This window comes from Salvelinus fontinalis, chromosome 4 (assembly GCF_029448725.1).
Source record: "Salvelinus fontinalis isolate EN_2023a chromosome 4, ASM2944872v1, whole genome shotgun sequence".
NCBI classification, from domain to species: Eukaryota; Metazoa; Chordata; class Actinopteri; order Salmoniformes; family Salmonidae; genus Salvelinus; species Salvelinus fontinalis.
Genome location: NC_074668.1, coordinates 85,436,816 through 85,456,647, shown reverse-complemented (window position 1 = coordinate 85,456,647; position 19,832 = coordinate 85,436,816).

The window sequence follows — 19,832 nt, the reverse complement described above, 5'->3', positions numbered from 1 at the left end:
GGGGGAGTTAGGGGGGGAGTTAGGGGAAGGCTGGGGGAGTTAGGGGAAGGCTGGGGGAGTTAGGGGAAGGCTGGGGGAGTTAGGGGAAGGCTGGGGGAGTTAGGGGGAGAGGGGGGAGTTAGGGGAAGGCTGGGGGAGTTAGGGGGGAGTTAGGGGAAGGCTGGGGGAGTTAGGGGGGAGTTAGGGGAAGGCTGGGGGAGTTAACGGGGAGAGGGGGAGGCTGGGGGAGTTAGCGGGAGAGGGGGAGGCTGGGGGAGTTAGGGGGAGAGGGGGGAGGCTGGGGGAGTTACGGGTACAGGGGGGAGTTTGGGGGAGGCTGGGGGAGATAGTGGGAGGCTGGGGGAGATAGTGGGAGGCTGGGGGAGTTAAGGGGACAGGGGGGAGTTTGGGGGAGTTAGGGGAAGGCTGGGGGAGTTAGGGGGAGGCTGGGGGAGTTAGGGGAAGGCTGGGGGAGTTAGGGGAAGGCTGGGGGAGTTAGGGGGGGAGTTAGGGGAAGGCTTGGGGAGTTAGGGGGGAGGGGGGGAGTTAGGGGAAGGCTGGGGAGTTAGGGGAAGGCTGGGGGAGTTAGCGGGAGAGGGAGGGGAGGCTGGGGGAGTTAGAGGGAGAGGGGGGAGGCTGGGGGAGTTAGGGGGAGAGGGGGGTGGCTGGGGGAGTTAGAGGGAGAGGGGGGAGGCTGGGGGAGTTACCGGGAGAGGGGGGAGGCTGGGGGAGTTAGCGGGAGAGGGGGGAGGCTGGGGGAGTTAGGGGGAGAGGGGGGAGGCTGGGGGAGTTAGCGGGAGAGGGGGGAGGCTGGGGGAGTTAGGGGGAGAGGGGGGAGGCTGGGGGAGTTAGCGGGAGAGGGGGGAGGCTGGGGGAGTTAGAGGGAGAGGGGGGAGGCTGGGGGAGTTAGGGGGAGAGGGGGAGGCTGGGGGAGTTAGCGGGAGAGGGGGAGGCTGGGGGAGTTAGGGGGAGAGGGGGGAGGCTGGGGGAGTTACGGGGGAGAGGGGGGAGTTAGGGGGAGTTAGCGGGAGAGGGGGCGGCTGGGGGAGTTAGCGGGAGAGGGGGGAGGCTGGGGGAGTTAGGGGGAGAGGGGGGGGGCTGGGGGAGTTAGAGGGAGAGGGGGGAGGCTGGGGGAGTTAGAGGGAGAGGGGGGAGGCTGGGGGAGTTAGGGGGAGAGGGGGGATGAAAGGTAAGAACCTCTCCTTCACTTGTAATAAGAGGAAGGTGATGGTCCTTTCTGGTCCTGTAAGTAATGTTGTGACTGACAGATGGAGACAGTTCTTAACTGTTTTTACCTTTTACATTTTAGTCATTTAGCAGACGCTAAATATTTATATTGAGTTTTTATAAAACATAATGATTCATTTAATGTGGCCTTTATATTGTTTTAAAATCACCTTAAATGTCTTCACAGTGTTGTTCTGGTGCCAAAACACACAAAACGCACGTACTGTCAGTAACGCTCCAGCTCACGTGATTACTAAGGAAACGGCCGCCGCCACCACATTGATCAGAGTCTGTCTGGAAAAACACATCGACCCCTAACGCTGCACTAATGGACTGGCCAATCAAGTTCCCTACAATATGGAGTGATGCGTTGAAATGGGATTTTTTTAAATGGGATTTTGGAGGGAATATCTAAAATGTGTCTAAGAAACTCACACTCTTTTGTAGTAGTAGTAGTAGTAGTAGTAGTAGTAGTAGTACTAGTAGCAGTAGTTGTAGCAGTAGGCTAAGTAGTTGTTGTAGTAGCAGTAGGCTAAGTAGTTGTTGTAGTAGCAGTAGGCTTAGTAGTAGTAGTAGTAGGAGCAGTAGTAGGCTTAGTAGTAGTAGTAGTAGTATGCTTAGTGGTAGTAGTAGTAGTAGTAGTAGGAGCAATAGTAGGCTTAGTAGTAGTAGTAGTAGTAGGCTTAGTAGTAGTAGTAGTAGGCTTAGTAGTAGTAGTAGGCTTAGTAGTAGTAGTAGTAGTAGTAGGAGGAGGAGGAGGAGCAGTAGTAGGCTTTGTAGTAGTAGTACTAGGAGCAGTAGTAGGCGTAGTAGTAGTAGGCTTAGTAGCAGTAGTAGTAGTAGGAGCTGTAGTAGTAGTAGGCTTAGTAGCAGTAGTAGGAGCAGTTGTAGTAGTAGTAGTAATAGCAGTAGTAGTAGTAGTAGTAGGAGCTGTAGTAGGCTTAGTAGTAGTAGTAGTCGTATGCACAGTAGTAGGCTTAGTAGCAGTAGCAGTAGTAGGCTTAGTAGCAGTAGTAGGAGCTGTAGTAGGCTTAGTAGTAGTAGTAGGAGCAGTAGTAGGCTTAGTAGTAGTAGTAGTAGGCTTAGTAGCAGTAGTAGTAGTAGTATGCTTAGTACTAGTATTATTATTAGTAGTAGTAGGCTTAGTAGTAGTAGGAACAGTAGTAGGCTTAGTAGTAGTAGTAGTAGTAGTAGTAGTTTTAAGTCTATCCCAAACCGTAACACTTAGCTTAATGCAACCGCTGTGTTAGATTTTTAAAATTAACGTTACTACGACATACAGGGTGCGTTAAAGCGAGACCGCACCGAAATTAATGGCGGAGTAGTATTTTTACATTTTCCAACAGAACAACGAATTAACATCATAAATACTTCTTACTTTTTGATGAGCTCCCATCAGAATCTTGGGCAAGTTGTCCTTTGTCCAGAGGAATCGTTGCTCGGTTGTAGATTGTCGCCTTCAACTTTGGAATTAGCAGTAAACATTAGCCATGTGGCGAAGACGTGTCCAACTCACTGTAACGCAGCACTAAGAAATATCCGAAAATCGCAATATACTGATATAAACTGATATAACTCGGTTTAAAATAACAACATTATGATGTCTTTAACACCTATATCGAATAAAATCAGAGCCGGATATATCTAAGGCCTATAACGGGAGCTTTCCAGAACGCAATCCTGAGGTCTGTCTTGCGTCATGGCGAATGAAGAAAAGACTGGACCCCACGTTCCAAGACCCTTTATATGCCCTCAGATCTGCCTAGCAACTCCATTCCAATTCTCACTATTTGCTGACATCTAGGGGAAGGCATATGCAGTGCATCTCGACCAATAGAAGACATACAAATTAATAAACTGACCTCAGAACAGCCTGCCTGATTTCAGATTTCTCACTTCCTCACAGGAAAATTGCTCCAACTTGTGTTCTGTTTTACTCACAGATATAATTCAAACGGTTTTAGAAACTAGAGAGTGTTTTCTATCCAATAGTAATAATAATATGCATATTGTACGAGCAAGAATTGAGTACGAGGCAGTCTAATTTGGGAACGAAATTTTTACAAAGTGAAAACAGCACCCCCTATCTTTCATTTGCTGTCCAACCTGTATTTTTTAGGAAAAGTTTATGATTAGTTACTGATTAGATTAGGTACCTCTCCCAAGATTTCTCCCGACATTTTGTTGGCAGCTTGGCTACTATTCTCATTGTATAACCACGATTTGTGCCGCTAAATATGCACATTTTCGAACAAACTCTATATGTATTGTGTAATATGATGTTATAGGACTGTCATCTGAAGAAGTTTGAGAAGGTTAGTGAAAAAATGTATATCTTTTGCTGGTTTATTCGTTATCGCTATTGTTGGCTTGAATCAATGCTGTTGTGTGGTTGGCTATTGTAGTAAGCTAATATAATGCTATATTGTGTTTTCGCTGTAAAACACTTAAAAAATCTGAAATATTGGCTGGATTCACAAGATCTTTGTCTTTCATTTGCTGTACGCTGTGTATTTTTCATAAATGTTTTATGATGAGTATTTAGATAATTCACGTTGGTCTCTGTAGTTATTCTAGTTGCTTTGGTGAGAGTTGTGATGGTGGCTGCAATGTAAAACTATGATTTATACCTGAAATATGCACATTTTTCTAACAAAACATATGCTTTACAATAAATTTTACATCTGATGAAGTTGTTTCTTGGTTAGTGACTATTTCTATCTTTATTTGGTCGAAATTGTGATAGCTACCTATGCAGGAAAAAAATGGTGGGAAAAAAAGTTGTGTCTTTTGCTATCGTGGTTAGCTAATAGAAATACATATTGTGTCTTCCCTGTAAAACATTTTAAAAATCAGAAATGATGGCTGGATTCACAAGACGTGTATCTTTCATCTGGTGTCTTGGACTTGTGATTTAATGATATTTAGATGCTAGTATTTACATGTGACGCTATGCTAGGCTATGCTAGTCAGCTTTTTTACTGATGGGGGGTGCTCCCGGATCCGGGATTGTGACCAAGTAGAAGTTAACCATTCAGAGTTAATGCCTAACCTGAACCTTAAACACTTATACTACTACTACTACTACCACTACCGCTACTAATACTACTACCAATGAAGCTACAACTACTTAGCCTACTGCTACAACTACTGCTACTACTGCTACTAGTACTACGACTTCCTTTTTAAGTTCCAGCTGATAAAACATGTGGGGTCTTGAGTTGGACCGCAGAGTGAAGGAAAAGCAGCCAACAAGTGCTCAGCATATGTGGGAACTCCTTCAAGACTGTTGGAAAAGCATTCCAGGTGAAGCTGGTTGAGAGAATGCCAAGAGTGTGCAAAGTTGTCAGCAAGGTAAAGGGTGGCTGAGTGTATGTATCTTCGTCTTTAAGTCCGGAAATTGTTTTTCTCCAAGAGACCCATCTCCGGTCCAGCGACCATGATAAACTAAAGAGAGGATGGGTCGACCAAATATTTCACTCCAAATCAAATTTTATTGGTCACACACACGTGATTAGCAGATCTTATTGCGGGTGTAGCAAAATGCTTGTGCTTCTAGCTCCGACAATGCAGTAATAACTAACAAATTACACAACATATACCCAATACACACAAATCTAAGTAGGAATGAATTAAGACTTTATATATGGACAAGCGATGTCAGAGCAGAATGGACTAAGATACAGTAGAATAGTATAGAATACAGTACAGTATGGACGAGCAATGACAGAGCGGATTGGACTAAAATACAGTAGAATACTATAGAATACGGTACAGTATGGACGAGCGATGTCAGAGCAGAATGAACTAAAATACAGTAGAATACTATAGAATACAGTACAGTATGGACGAGCGATGTCGGAGCTTAATGGACTAAGATACAGTAGAATACTATAGAATACAGTACAGTATGGACTAGCGATGTCAGAGCGGAATGGACTAAGATACAGTAGAATACTATAGAATACAGTACAGTATGGACGAGCGATGTCAGAGCGGAATGGACTAAGATACAGTAGAATACTATAGAATACAGTACAGTATGGACGAGCGATGTCAGAGCGGAATGGACTAAGATGCAGTAGAATACTATAGAATACAGTACAGTATGGACGAGCGATGTCAGAGCGGAATGGACTAAGATACAGTAGAATAGTATAGAATACAGTACAGTATGGACGAGCGATGTCAGAGCGGAATGGACTAAGATACAGTAGAATACTATAGAATACAGTACAGTATGGACGAGCGATGTCAGAGCGGAATGGACTAAGATACAGTAGAATACTATAGAATACAGTACAGTATGGACGAGCGATGTCAGAGCAGAATGGACTAAGATACAGTAGAATAGCGTAGAAAACCCCAGTATAAACATAAGTTATCTCACTAGCTTGGACAATCCACTGCTAGCAGCATCATAACTGAAATCTGTGTTAACAGCTAATTTAACTTCTACCAATCCCAAATGAATCAACAATTCATTGAAGCAATTCTACTCTGCTCTTTACTTGTGAGCTAAGGCCAGAGGGGCAGCCGTCCTTATCAGAAAAGGCACTCAGTTTGTTTCCTTCAAAGTCATTTCAGATACTAATGGCAGATGTGTTATAGTGACGGGGAAATAGTTTAGCACACAGGTTGATCTGGCTAACCTCTATGGTCCTAATTGGGATGACGATACATTTTTCTCTGACCTCATTGCAACACTTCCTTACCTCAACTCTCATCATTTAATACTGGGCGGAGATTTCAACTGTGTATTACGTCCAAGTCTAGACAGATCCAGACCAAAGACCAACAAAGTAACATCAAAATCAGGCTCAGTAATCAACTCATTTCCAGAATCCTATAATTTGTCTTATTCATGAAGGAGGAGCTATCCCACTGCTAAATAGTACAATATTTTCTATCCAGTCCACCGCTCATACTCTAAGTTTGACTTTTTCCTGCTGGACAATACAATTCTTCCTTCTGTAACTAATAGCCAATATCACAGCATCGTTATCTCAGAACATAGCCCTGTCCAGCTAAATATCTGCATTCCGGACAGTAGTGCATCACAATGCGTGTGGCGACTTGACCCACTACTACTATCCTGTAGTGCCCATCAACTCACATTGATGTCTTTTTACAGGTCACCTGCACCGTTCTACTGTGTGGGAGTCGTTAAAAGCATATCTAAGGGGATACATTATTTCATACACAGCGTACGACAACAAACAGAGCACTAAATGCTTATTGGAACTATCAACTCATTCTAGATGTGGACAACATATACGCCTCTTCTCCAACTCCTGAACTCTACAATGAGAGACTGCTACACCAATCGGAATGTGACATTCTTTCCACTAAAGAAACGAAGCAGCTTTTGTTTAAGTCGAGGCAGACATTTTATGAACACGGAGAGAAAGCTGGCAAGTAGTTATCTCACCAGCAATCCACTGCTACTGTAGCAGCACCAGACCTGAAGTCTGTGTTGCAGCTGATTTCACTTCTACCAATCCCAAAGAAATCAACAATACATTGAAGCAATTCTACTCTGCTCTTTTCTCGTCAGAGACTCTTCCTGACACATCTCGTATGCATGCATTTCTAGACATCCAGATTGTCTCAATTGTGATGAACAAACCAACATGAATGCCTCAATAAGTGATGAGGAAGCTACTCTGGCAATCCAGTCCATGCAGAGTGGTAAAGCTCCTGGACCTGATGGCTTCCCTATTGAATTTTATAAAGCATTCTCTTCCAAACTATCCCCTATCCTCAGCTCAATGTACAATGAAATCCTTTCTAATCAGAAACTTCCCCAGACACTTACCCAGGCGACAATTTGGGGTTTTGCTTAAAAAGGACAAGAATCCCCTAGACTGTGGCTCATACCGCCCTATAAGCCTCTTGTGCTGCGATTATAAAATTCTCACTAAGGTCCTCTCGTGCCGTTTAGAGACCGTGATGCCTAATATAATTAACTCGGACCAAACCGGATTTATCTCAGGTAGGCAATCTTTCTATAATATGCGGCAGCTATTTAATGTTCTTTATTCTGCCCACTTAACTCTACAGCCAGAGGTCGTCATCTCTCTTGATGCTGAGGAGGCTTTCGACCGGGTTGACTGGGAATATCTATTTACAGTACTGGATTAAGATTTCGTACTTCTCCCCAGTGGCTTCTGTTGGCACTGACAATGTTACCTCCAGCTACTTCCCTCTCCACAGGGGGACCAGGCAGGGTTGTTGTTCATCCCCTTTCCTATTTGATATGGCTATTGAGCCTCTTGCAAGGAGGAAAGGATTGAGGGAATATTAAGGGGCAACATAACTCACAAGATGCCCTTATATGCAGTTGATCTTATTTTATACATCTCTAACCCTGTGAAGTCTATACCCTAACTCTTGGACATGCTACAAGGTTTTGAGACATTCTCTGGTTATAAGCTAAAACTAACAAAAATTGTACTCCTTCCCAATAATCAGTTAGCAGAAGGTATTGGCTATGCAAATTTCCCATTTAAGGTGGAGCATCAGGTCTTTACTTATTTGGGGATAAAGGTCACACGCTAATTTAAGGCGGGTAGGGAGGGTTGGGTGGATGGGGGAATGAAGAGCTGGGGTTGTACTGTTCTTATGTTCTCATATCTGAAAAACTAAAAATAAAGTTACAAAAATAAGTAATACGATATGTGGTTCTCGGTAACGTCCGGACGAGCACAAATGAGACAGCTAAGACAGCTAAGACATCACCACGTTGACCAATCACATCACTACTATTACACCCACTTGGTTCATCAACACACTAGTGCAAAGTACACTGTGTGTGTGTGTGTGTAGGCCTTTACATGTTGGTGTTTGTGTGGCTCCCGTTAGGTCCTACCATGCATCGTGTGTGTCTGTATGGTCGTCTGTTGTGGTGGTGGCCCGGTGCATTTCATCTAACCATTAGCAGTCTACTGAGCTGAAATGACTTTCCCTGCACCTGGGACCATGAGCCGTTTCAAATCAATGCTTGTGGCCGCTCTTAAATCAATGAGCCTCGTTGATTTAACTGGGGGACTCAACTGTGAAGCATGACCCAGAGAGACAGACAGAGAGAGACAGAGAGAGACAGGGAGAGCGAGATAGTTAGACAGAGGGAGAAAGGGAGAGGGAGAGAGATGAAGACAGAGGGAGGGAGAGACGGACAGGGAGGGAGGAAGAGAGAGAGAGAGGGGTATGAAGAGAGACATGGAGAGAGGGAGGGAGAGAGAGAAAGAGAGATGGAGAGGAAGACAGGGAGGGAGAGACGGACAGGGGGGGGGAGAGAGGGAGCTGGAGGGTTAGCAAGAGACTCATTCACAAGCACTGACCTCTATAATTACCAAATGTGCTTGCGCTGAAATAATTGCCCATTTGAGGAGGCAGGTGAATTTCCTATCTCTCTCTCTCTCTCTCTCTCTCTCTCTCTCTCTCTCTCTCTCTCTCTCTCTCTCTCTCTCTCTCTCTCTCTCTCTCTCTCTCTCTCTCTCTCTCTCTCTCTCTCTCTCTCTCTCTCTCTCTCTCTCTCTCTCTCTCTCTCTCTCTCTCTCTCTCTCATTGCTTTGAGAATCAGCACATCACTACACTACACTATGGCAGGCAGCTCTCTGATGCCTCATTGCTTTGAGAATCAGCACAACACTACACTATGGCAGGCAGCTCTCTGATGCCTCATTGCTTTGAGAATCAGCACATCACTACACTATGGCAGGCAGCTCTCTGATGCCTCATTGCTTTGAGAATCAGCACATCACTACACTACACTATGGCAGGCAGCTCTCTGATGCCTCTGTGCTCTGCAGCTTCTGTTCTTTTTCTGGACCTAAGGCTGATTCCAATTTGTTTTGTTTCATCTCAGTGAGTATGTGCCTTTGTGTATATGTGTTTTTCTGTGCGTGCGTGCGTGCGTGCATGTGTGTGTTTCTGTATTCATGAGTGTGTGTGTGTGTGTGTGTGTGTGTATGTGTGTGTGTGTGTGTGTGTGTGTGTGTGTGTGTGTGTGTGTGTGTATGTGTGCAAGAGAGCAAAACAAATGGTTAGAGAGAGTGTGTTCCATAGAAGGAGAGATGGAGAGAGTGTGGCAGAGGAGAAAGAGAGGAGGTGGGTGTGTGGGGAAAAGGAGAGAGGGAGGGAGGTTGTGCGGGGCGTGGGCCAGGCTCGGGAGGGCAGATGTATTTATCTGGGTAATGATAGTCATCTGGGGCTGGCACACAGTGCCCCACTACTCAGCAGTGACAGTGATGTAGAGCACTGGGCTCTGTGGAGGGGCCCTGGCTGCAGATACCATGGCAGCAGCCAGCCCAGTCCCCACGGTGCTCATTAAACTTCCATAGATTGCCTTTCCACCCCCTCTCCCTTCCTCCCTCCCTCCCTCCCTCCATCTCTAGTCCCCTCTCCCCCCGCTGGGCCTTTCAAAAGTGCTTTTTATTAATTCATAAAAACACATTGCACAAGTGATTGAGTCTGATGTGCACTGGAGCAGCAAAATATGAGAGAGAGAGCTAGAGAGAGGTCGTCAGATTGGGAACAGGCCGGGCAGGGGGGTGGGTGGGTGCACCCCCCTCCAATTCAGACCCCCCCCCCCCCCCCCCCCCGAACACAGGCGTTGGTGGTTCAGCAGGGATGGAGTGAGGGGGGAGAAAGAAGTGATGAAGAAAGGGGAGCTAGAAGGCTAGACAGATGTGTTGTGAAACATTAATAGCCAGTGCAGCAGCTTCCCTCAGGCTGTGGGGATGAAGGGCAGCCAACACAACTGCTGTGTTTCCCACTTTCTCTTTTTACCCCTCCTCCCTTCTTCTCTCTCTGTGTGTGTCTCTCTCTCTCTCTCTACCGCTGACATGTACAGATTAAGCAGCATAAACACGTCTAACTATTCTGGCTGGGTGTGTGTCAGGCCGCCGCGTGCACACATGTGTGAGCGGGCCAACGGAGGGACACAGGGCTGCTCATATTGTGGCTCTCTCTCTCGTTCTCCACCCCCACAGCTCACTCTCTCTCTCTCTATCTCTCTCTCCCTCTCTCCTCTAAGAAGAGGACAGGCAGAGAAAGAAGAGAGAGAGGAACAGGCCTCAGATATGGATTACTACGATTGAATTAAAAACATTAGCTCGGGGCGAACAAATGAATCCTGATGATGAGGGTACTGGGGGAAAATTGAGAAAATGTGTTTGGCTGCGAGGGCCTTGAAAGCACCGGCTAATGGAATGGTGGAAGAGAGAAGCCAGAGCGAGGGAGAGAAAGAGGGAGAGGGAGGGAGGGTGAGAGGGAAGGAGAGACAGGGTGGGAGGGAGCCAGACTGATGAACATAGAGAGCGATTGAGTAGCTAGAAGAGAGAGAGAGAGAGAGAGAGAGAGAGAGAGAGAGAGAGAGAGAGAGAGAGAGAGAAAGACAGAGAGAAATGAATGGAGAGGGGCCAGCAGGCTTCAAATTATCCATCATTACAGGCCAGCTCCATAACTATTACCCCTCTGGCCTGGGAGTGTGGGCTGGGCTGGGCAGACGCGGATCGTATCCAGAGAGAGAGGAAGGCAGGCGGACAAAAACACATTGAATAACAGCTGCAGTTTGGCCCCCCCTGAGCAGGAGAAATTATGGGTAGCCATCACATCCCCGACAGTGCCAACTTATGCCGTAACCCTGTTCCATCATGACCAGGTCATCATGACTTTGTGTGACGGTGGCTAACCTCTATGTATATTTATTCATGCAAAGTGCACGCAGACATTCACCACCTATGATCTTATGACAGCACATGTGGACATTAGAGATAGAATCTAGGGGCCTTCGTCGCCAGCTATGCCCAAAAAAGAGACCCTGGCACTTGTGGCGAAGTTGTGGATTCTCTGGCATTGAGACAGTGTAATATGCTGCCCAACTTCCCTGTGTGAGACTGGTAGTGACCCCATTGAAATGCAGGCAAGGTGGGCATGGGCTGACAGGTGGGCAGCCACCCAACCTGAACCCAGCCACCCAGCCTGTCCCATTTTAGAGCAGAGCACCACCACCACCACCACCACCCCACGCCCAGTCAGTCATGCACCGCCTGGCTCGGTCACCCAAGCGTAACCGACAGCAACAGAAGGAAACAGAAGCCGATGCTAATAGGACACAAACACATCGCTGCATTAATGCACTTCCCCTAATGCTTATCTATGATTATAATGACTTATTATAATTGCTCTATTTATCTGGATAATGCATTGTGGGAATGCGCCGGGAGCAATCTGGGCTAGTCAGCTGATTGTGAGTAGGAAGCACAGGGTAGAATCAAGGTTGCGGTGGCACAGGGGCCTGTGAGAGTGGGCATTCTCCATTTTGGATTTGTTTTCCAACCGTGTATGTGTGTGTGTGTGCGTGTGCGTGTGCGTGTGTGTGTTTTCCACTCTTTAATTCTATGAATCAGGATAGGGGTGGTGGATCAATTGAACTATACCCTTGAACCGCTACATTGGATAAAGGCATCTGAATTGACACATGTTCAAATGTGTGATTGGCTTTTAGACGGGAACAAATTAATAAGTAAATGTTATCTAGGAATTCCAGAGAGGAATCGTTGGTTCCCTGACAAAAAAAAATTGACACAGAAGATGGGGAGAGGATGGAATGGTATCTAGCGTTGGGAATCTGGGTGTTGAACATTGTGCTACATCATGGATCAATCTCTGGGTGTAGACATCATGGATCACTCTCTGGGTGTAGACATCATGGATCACTCTCTGGGTGTAGACATCATGGATCACTCTGACAGGTGTAGACATCATGGATCACTCTCTGGGTGTAGACATCATGGATCACTCTCTGGGTGTAGACATCATGGATCACTCTCTGGGTGTAGACATCATGGATCACTCTCTGGGTGTAGAGATCATGGATCACTCTCTGGGTGTAGACATCATGGATCACTCTCTGGGTGTAGACATCATGGATCACTCTCTGGGAGTCGACATCATGGATCACTCTCTGGGTGTAGACATCATGGATCACTCTGACAGGTGTAGACATCATGGATCACTCTGACAGGTGTAGACATCATGGATCACTCTGACAGGTGTAGACATCATGGATCACTCTGACAGGTGTAGACATCATGGATCACTCTGACAGGTGTAGACATCATGGATCACTCTCTGGGTGTAGACATCATGGATCACTCTGATGGGTGTAGACATTATGGATCACTCTCTGGGTGTAGACATTGTGGATCACTCTCTGGGTGTAGACATCATGGATCACTCTGACGGGTGTAGACAGTAAACAAGCCAAGCAAGGCCCTTCACAATAGAGACTGGAGGAGGAGAGCTTGTTGATGTCGGGGATCATTTACTCTAGCCTGACCATGTATTCCCCTGAGCCCCCAGCCATGACTAATGGCACACAGATCTGATTCCACAGTGATTTGCCATCCTTATCCTTACAGAGAAAGAGATGGAAAGATAGAAAGAAAGAAAGAAACATTTACAGAAAGGTAGAAAGATGAAAAGGAGAAAGAGTGAGGTGGGAAATCACCTAGCATCTGGCACACGCTGTCAGTCCAGATTTCCCTAGCCATTAGGGCGAGGCGTACGTGCGTGCGTGCGTGCGTGCGTGTGCATGTTTGCATTTGTGTGTGTGAGGAGGGGACACTTAAAGAGATTCTCTACTGATTCGGACTGTGAACAAAATAATTATATCTCTACTGTATATAGGAGTGAGAACTCTACTATAAGACAAGTTAATTCAAATGCAGTCCGAGACAGAGACACCTGGCGAAATCTGCTAAGGTAGGAGAGACGGCAGAGACAAATAGGGTGAGAGAGAGAGAGAAGGTAAAGGAATGGTGTGCAGCCAACAGAGAGTAGGGACAGTAAACAGATCTATATATTTCTTCTGTATTTCTACCTTTTCGCTCTCTCTCCTCGCCGCATGCACTATCATTACCAGTTGTCGCGGCAACTGAGATACAGCAATCAAAGAAGCACGACGAGAGGCAGCAAGATGAAAGGAGGGAGAAAATGGAGGGAGAGAGAAAGGGAAGGAGATAAAAAGGAGGGACTGTGGTTAGGAGGGTAATGAACCTAGTGTACAAAAAGAAATACATATCTCTCAGATATCTCTCAGGCATGTATTCTAGATTTTATTTGGGACTACAGTACCTGGGGTTCCTTGTAGTCAATGTGTTATTCAATGTGCTTGTATGGGCTAATAGCAGTAAGGCCCAAAATGATTTTGTATCATTTTTATTTTCTTTTTCACAGAGGTGGCAACCCACAGGTCTCAGAGTGGTGGGGGAGAAATTGTTTCCTTGGGCCCAGAGTTTTTCCTGATCTGGTAAACTCTGGGTATGACATAGTAATAAATCAATAAATAAAAAATGTTTTTTATATGGGCTATGATGATAGGATGATGATAGGATGATGATAGGATGATAACATAAAAATCATGTCAAACAAATCACGAGTCGAATCCCTCTGTGGAAAGGGTTCTACCTAGAACCAAAAGGGTTCTACCTGGAACTTAAAGGGGTTCTTTACAGGGTTCTCCTATGGGGACAGCCGAAGATACTTTTTTAAAGAGTGTAGCTACACCACAGTAAGCGTGGGAGGAAGGAAGTGCTAGCCCACCAGAAGAAGGGGGGCTGGCTGTGTCTGAGTGAGGTGTTTGTCTGTGCTGCCCCAGTGCACATCAATCTGTTTAATTTTAGCTACAGATTGTCGCTGTCTCTTTATGCATGGCCAGCATGAGGCCTACATCCGTCACGAGGCAGCACATTAACAAGGAGACGGGCTGTTAGGAGGAACAGATGGCCACCTGGCCAAAGTGTCGTAGTGCAGGACGCCCGCCCGGCAGGGGTTTCAGTGCCAGTTCCTAGAACCCAGGGCCTGGTGGGCCGAGAGGAAGTCTGACCCTGGTCCATTAGAACTAGTCAGGCAGCCTGGAGGGACACTGGTGGAGGAGGGGTGGGGGTTTGGGCCGAGGATGGATCTGGATGGGCACATAGAGATAGGGTGACCACATGTCCCGGATTGCAATTTAGCAAAAAATTCAAACACCACTAATTTAGAAAGAAATGGATTTGTTTCAGTCAGACATTCCAACCTGTCTTTTGCAGTCACGTTGCGCTTATGAAAATATATAAATCATCACCAATCATCACCAGTGGGTATATGCTCCTAAAATCCAATGAGGAGATTGGAGAGGCGGGACTTGCAGCGCATCAAGCGTCACAAATAGAACCAAGTTCTATTTTAGCGCCTGGCTAGGTTTCAGGATGTCTCATTCCATCCTGGTTCTGCACTAAATGCAAACGGCCTGGCCGTTGATACAGTATTTAGAACGTATACTTCAAAATGATACACAAATGATCCGACATCCGTCTGAGCTGATCGTTGTAGTAATCTGTCTGAGCTGATCGTTGTAGTAATCTGTCTCTGCTGATCGTTGTAGTAATCTGTCTGTGCTGATCGTTGTAGTAATCTGTCTCTGCTGATCGTTGTAGTAATCTGTCTCTGCTGATCGTTGTAGTAATGTCTGCTGATCGTTGTAGTAATGTCTGCTGATCGTTGTAGTAATCTGTCTGAGCTGATCGTTGTAGTAATCTGTCTGTGCTGATCGTTGTAGTAATCTGTCTGTGCTGATCGTTGTAGTAATCTGTCTGCTGATCGTTGTAGTAATCTGTCTGCTGATCGTTGTAGTAATCTGTCTGTGCTGATCGTTGTAGTAATCTGTCTGTGCTGATCATTGTAGTAATCTGTCTGCTGATCGTTGTAGTAATCTGTCTGAGCTGATCGTTGTAGTGATCTGTCTGCTGATCATTGTGTAATCTGTCTGCTGATCGTTGTAGTAATCTGTCTGTGCTGATCGTTGTAGTAATCTGTCTGCTGATCATTGTAGTAATCTGTCTGTGCTGATCGTTGTAGTAATCTGTCTGCTGATTGTTGTAGTAATCTGTCTGTGCTGATCGTTGTAGTGATCTGTCTGCTGATCGTTGTAGTAATCTGTCTGCTGATCGTTGTAGTGATCTGTCTGCTGATCATTGTAGTAATCTGTCTGTGCTGACCGTTGTAGTGATCTGTCTGCTGATCATTGTAGTAATCTGTCTGTGCTGACCGTTGTAGTAATGTCTGCTGATCGTTGTAGTAATCTGTCTGAGCTGATCGTTGTAGTGATCTGTCTGCTGATCATTGTAGTAATCTGTCTGTGCTGACCGTTGTAGTAATGTCTGCTGATCGTTGTAGTAATCTGTCTGAGCTGATCGTTGTAGTGATCTGTCTGCTGATCATTGTGTAATCTGTCTGCTGATCGTTGTAGTAATCTGTCTGCTGATCATTGTAGTAATCTGTCTGTGCTGATCGTTGTAGTAATCTGTCTGCTGATTGTTGTAGTAATCTGTCTGTGCTGATCGTTGTAGTGATCTGTCTGCTGATCATTGTGTAATCTGTCTGAGCTGATCGTTGTAGTGATCTGTCTGCTGATCATTGTGTAATCTGTCTGAGCTGATCGTTGTAGTGATCTGTCTGCTGATCGTTGTAGTAATGTCTGCTGATCGTTGTAGTAATCTGTCTGTGCTGATCGTTGTAGTAATCTGTCTGTGCTGATCGTTGTAATAATCTGTTTGTGCTGATCGTTGTAGTAATCTGTCTGTGCTGATCGTTGTAGTAATCTGTCTGCGGATCGTTGTAGTAATCTGTCTGCTGATCGTTGTAGTAATCTGTCTGTGCTGATCGTTGTAGTAATCTGTCTGTGCTGATCGTTGTAATAATCTGTCTCTGCTGATCGTTGTAGTAATCTGTCTGTGCTGATCGTTGTAGTAATCTGTCTCTGCTGATCGTTGTAGTAATCTGTCTGTGCTGATCGTTGTAGTAATCTGTCTGTGCTGATCGTTGTAGTAATCTGTCTGTGCTGATCGTTGTAGTAATGTCTGCTGATCGTTGTAGTAATGTCTGCTGATCGTTGTAGTAATCTGTCTGCTGATCGTTGTAGTAATCTGTCTGTGCTGATCATTGTAGTAATCTGTCTCTGCTGATCGTTGTAGTAATCTGTCTGTGCTGATCATTGTAGTAATCTGTCTGTGCTGATCATTGTAATAATCTGTCTCTGCTGATCGTTGTAGTAATCTGTCTCTGCTGATCATTGTAGTAATCTGTCTGTGCTGATCGTTGTAGTAATCTGTCTGTGCTGATCATTGTAGTAATCTGTCTGTGCTGATCATTGTAATAATCTGTCTGTGCTGATCGTTGTAATAATCTGTCTGTGCTGATCATTGTAGTAATCTGTCTGTGCTGATCGTTGTAGTAATCTGTCTGTGCTGATCATTGTAGTAATCTGTCTGTGCTGATCGTTGTAATAATCTGTCTGTGCTGATCGTTGTAATAATCTGTCTGTGCTGATCGTTGTAGTAATCTGTCTGTGCTGATCGTTGTAGTAATCTGTCTGCTGATCGTTGTAGTAATCTGTCTGTGCTGATCGTTGTAGTAATCCGTCTGCTGATCGTTGTAGTAATCTGTCTGCTGATCGTTGTAGTAATCTGTCTGCTGATCGTTGTAGTAATCTGTCTGTGCTGATCGTTGTAGTAATCTGTCTGCTGATCGTTGTAGTAATCTGTCTGCTGATCGTTGTAGTGATCTGTCTGCTGATCATTGTGTAATCTGTCTGCTGATCGTTGTAGTAATCTGTCTGTGCTGATCGTTGTAGTAATCTGTCTGCTGATCGTTGTAGTAATCTGTCTGAGCTGATCGTTGTAGTGATCTGTCTGCTGATCATTGTGTAATCTGTCTGCTGATCGTTGTAGTAATCTGTCTGTGCTGATCGTTGTAGTAATCTGTCTGCTGATCGTTGTAGTAATCTGTCTGTGCTGATCGTTGTAGTAATCTGTCTGTGCTGATCGTTGTAGTAATCTGTCTGCTGATCGTTGTAGTAATCTGTCTGCTGATCGTTGTAGTAATCTGTCTGTGCTGATCGTTGTAGTAATGTCTGCTGATCGTTGTAGTAATGTCTGCTGATCGTTGTAGTAATCTGTCTGCTGATCGTTGTAGTGATCTGTCTGCTGATCATTGTGTAATCTGTCTGAGCTGATCGTTGTAGTGATCTGTCTTCTGATCGTTGTAGTAATGTCTGCTGATCGTTGTAGTGATCTGTCTGCTGATCGTTGTAGTAATGTCTGCTGATCGTTGTAGTAATCTGTCTGTGCTGATCGTTGTAGTAATCTGTCTGTGCTGATCGTTGTAGTAATCTGTCTGAGCTGATCGTTGTAGTGATCTGTCTGCTGATCATTGTGTAATCTGTCTGAGCTGATCGTTGTAGTGATCTGTCTGCTGATCGTTGTAGTAATGTCTGCTGATCGTTGTAGTAATCTGTCTGTGCTGATCGTTGTAATAATCTGTCTGTGCTGATCGTTGTAGTAATCTGTCTGTGCTGATCGTTGTAGTAATGTCTGCTGATCGTTGTAATAATCTGTCTGTGCTGATCGTTGTAGTAATCTGTCTGTGCTGATCGTTGTAGTAATCTGTCTGTGCTGATCATTGTAGTAATCTGTCTGTGCTGATCGTTGTAATAATCTGTCTGTGCTGATCGTTGTAATAATCTGTCTCTGCTGATCGTTGTAGTAATCTGTCTCTGCTGATCGTTGTAGTAATCTGTCTGTGCTGATCGTTGTAATAATCTGTCTGTGCTGATCGTTGTAGTAATCTGTCTGTGCTGATCGTTGTAGTAATCTGTCTGCTGATCGTTGTAGTAATCTGTCTGCTGATCGTTGTAGTAATGTCTGCTGATCGTTGTAGTAATCTGTCTGTGCTGATCGTTGTAGTAATCTGTCTCTGCTGATCGTTGTAATAATCTGTTTGTGCTGATCGTTGTAGTAATCTGTCTGTGCTGATCGTTGTAGTAATCTGTCTGTGCTGATCGTTGTAGTAATCTGTCTGCTGATCGTTGTAGTAATCTGTCTGCTGATCGTTGTAGTAATCTGTCTGCTGATCGTTGTAGTAATCTGTTTGTGCTGATCGTTGTAGTAATCTGTCTGTGCTGATCGTTGTAGTAATCTGTCTGAGCTGATCGTTGTAGTAATCTGTCTGCGGATCGTTGTAGTAATCTGTCTGTGCTGATCGTTGTAGTAATCTGTCTGCTGATCGTTGTAGTAATCTGTCTGCTGATCGTTGTAGTAATCTGTCTGCTGATCGTTGTAGTAATCTGTTTGTGCTGATCGTTGTAGTAATCTGTCTCTGCTGATCGTTGTAGTAATCTGTCTCTGCTGATCGTTGTAGTAATCTGTTTGTGCTGATCGTTGTAGTAATCTGTCTGCTGATCGTTGTAGTAATCTGTCTGCTGATCGTTGTAGTAATCTGTCTGCTGATCGTTGTAGTAATCTGTTTGTGCTGATCGTTGTAGTAATCTGTCTCTGCTGATCGTTGTAGTAATCTGTTTGTGCTGATCGTTGTAGTAATCTGTCTGTGCTGATCGTTGTAGTAATCTGTCTGCTGATCGTTGTAGTAATCTGTCTGCTGATCGTTGTAGTAATCTGTCTGCTGATCATTGTAGTAATCTGTCTGCTGATCGTTGTAGTAATCTGTCTGCTGATCGTTGTAGTAATCTGTCTGCTGATCATTGTAGTAATCTGTCTCTGCTGATCGTTGTAGTAATCTGTTTGTGCTGATCGTTGTAGTAATCTGTCTGTGCTGATCGTTGTAGTAATCTGTCTGTGCTGATCATTGTAGTAATCTGTCTGCTGATCGTTGTAGTAATGTCTGCTGATCGTTGTAGTAATCTGTCTGTGCTGATCGTTGTAGTAATCTGTCTGTGCTGATCGTTGTAGTAATCTGTCTGCTGATCGTTGTAGTAATGTCTGCTGATCGTTGTAGTAATCTGTCTGTGCTGATCGTTGTAGTAATCTGTCTGTGCTGATCATTGTAGTAATCTGTCTGCTGATCGTTGTAGTAATGTCTGCTGATCGTTGTAGTAATCTGTCTGTGCTGATCGTTGTAGTAATCTGTCTGTGCTGATCGTTGTAGTAATCTGTCTGTGCTGATCCTTGTAATAATCTGTCTGAGCTGATCGTTGTAGTAATCTGTCTGTGCTGATCGTTGTAATAATCTGTCTCTGCTGATCGTTGTAGTAATCTGTCTGTGCTGATCGTTGTAGTAATCTGTCTGCTGATCGTTGTAGTAATGTCTGCTGATCGTTGTAGTGATCTGTCTGTGCTGATCGTTGTAGTAATCTGTCTGTGCTGATCGTTGTAGTAATCTGTCTGCTGATCGTTGTAGTAATGTCTGCTGATCGTTGTAGTAATCTGTCTGCTGATCGTTGTAGTAATCTGTCTGCTGATCGTTGTAATAATCTGTCTGTGCTGATCGTTGTAGTAATCTGTCTGTGCTGATCGTTGTAGTAATCTGTCTGTGCTGATCGTTGTAGTAATCTGTCTGTGCTGATCGTTGCAGTAATCTGTCTGCTGATCGTTGTAGTAATCTGTCTGTGCTGATCGTTGTAGTGATCTGTCTGTGCTGATCGTTGTAGTAATCTGTCTGCTGATCGTTGTAGTAATCTGTCTGCTGATCGTTGTAGTAATCTGTCTGCTGATCGTTGTAGTAATCTGTCTGTGCTGATCATTGTAGTAATCTGTCTGCTGATCGTTGTAGTAATCTGTCTG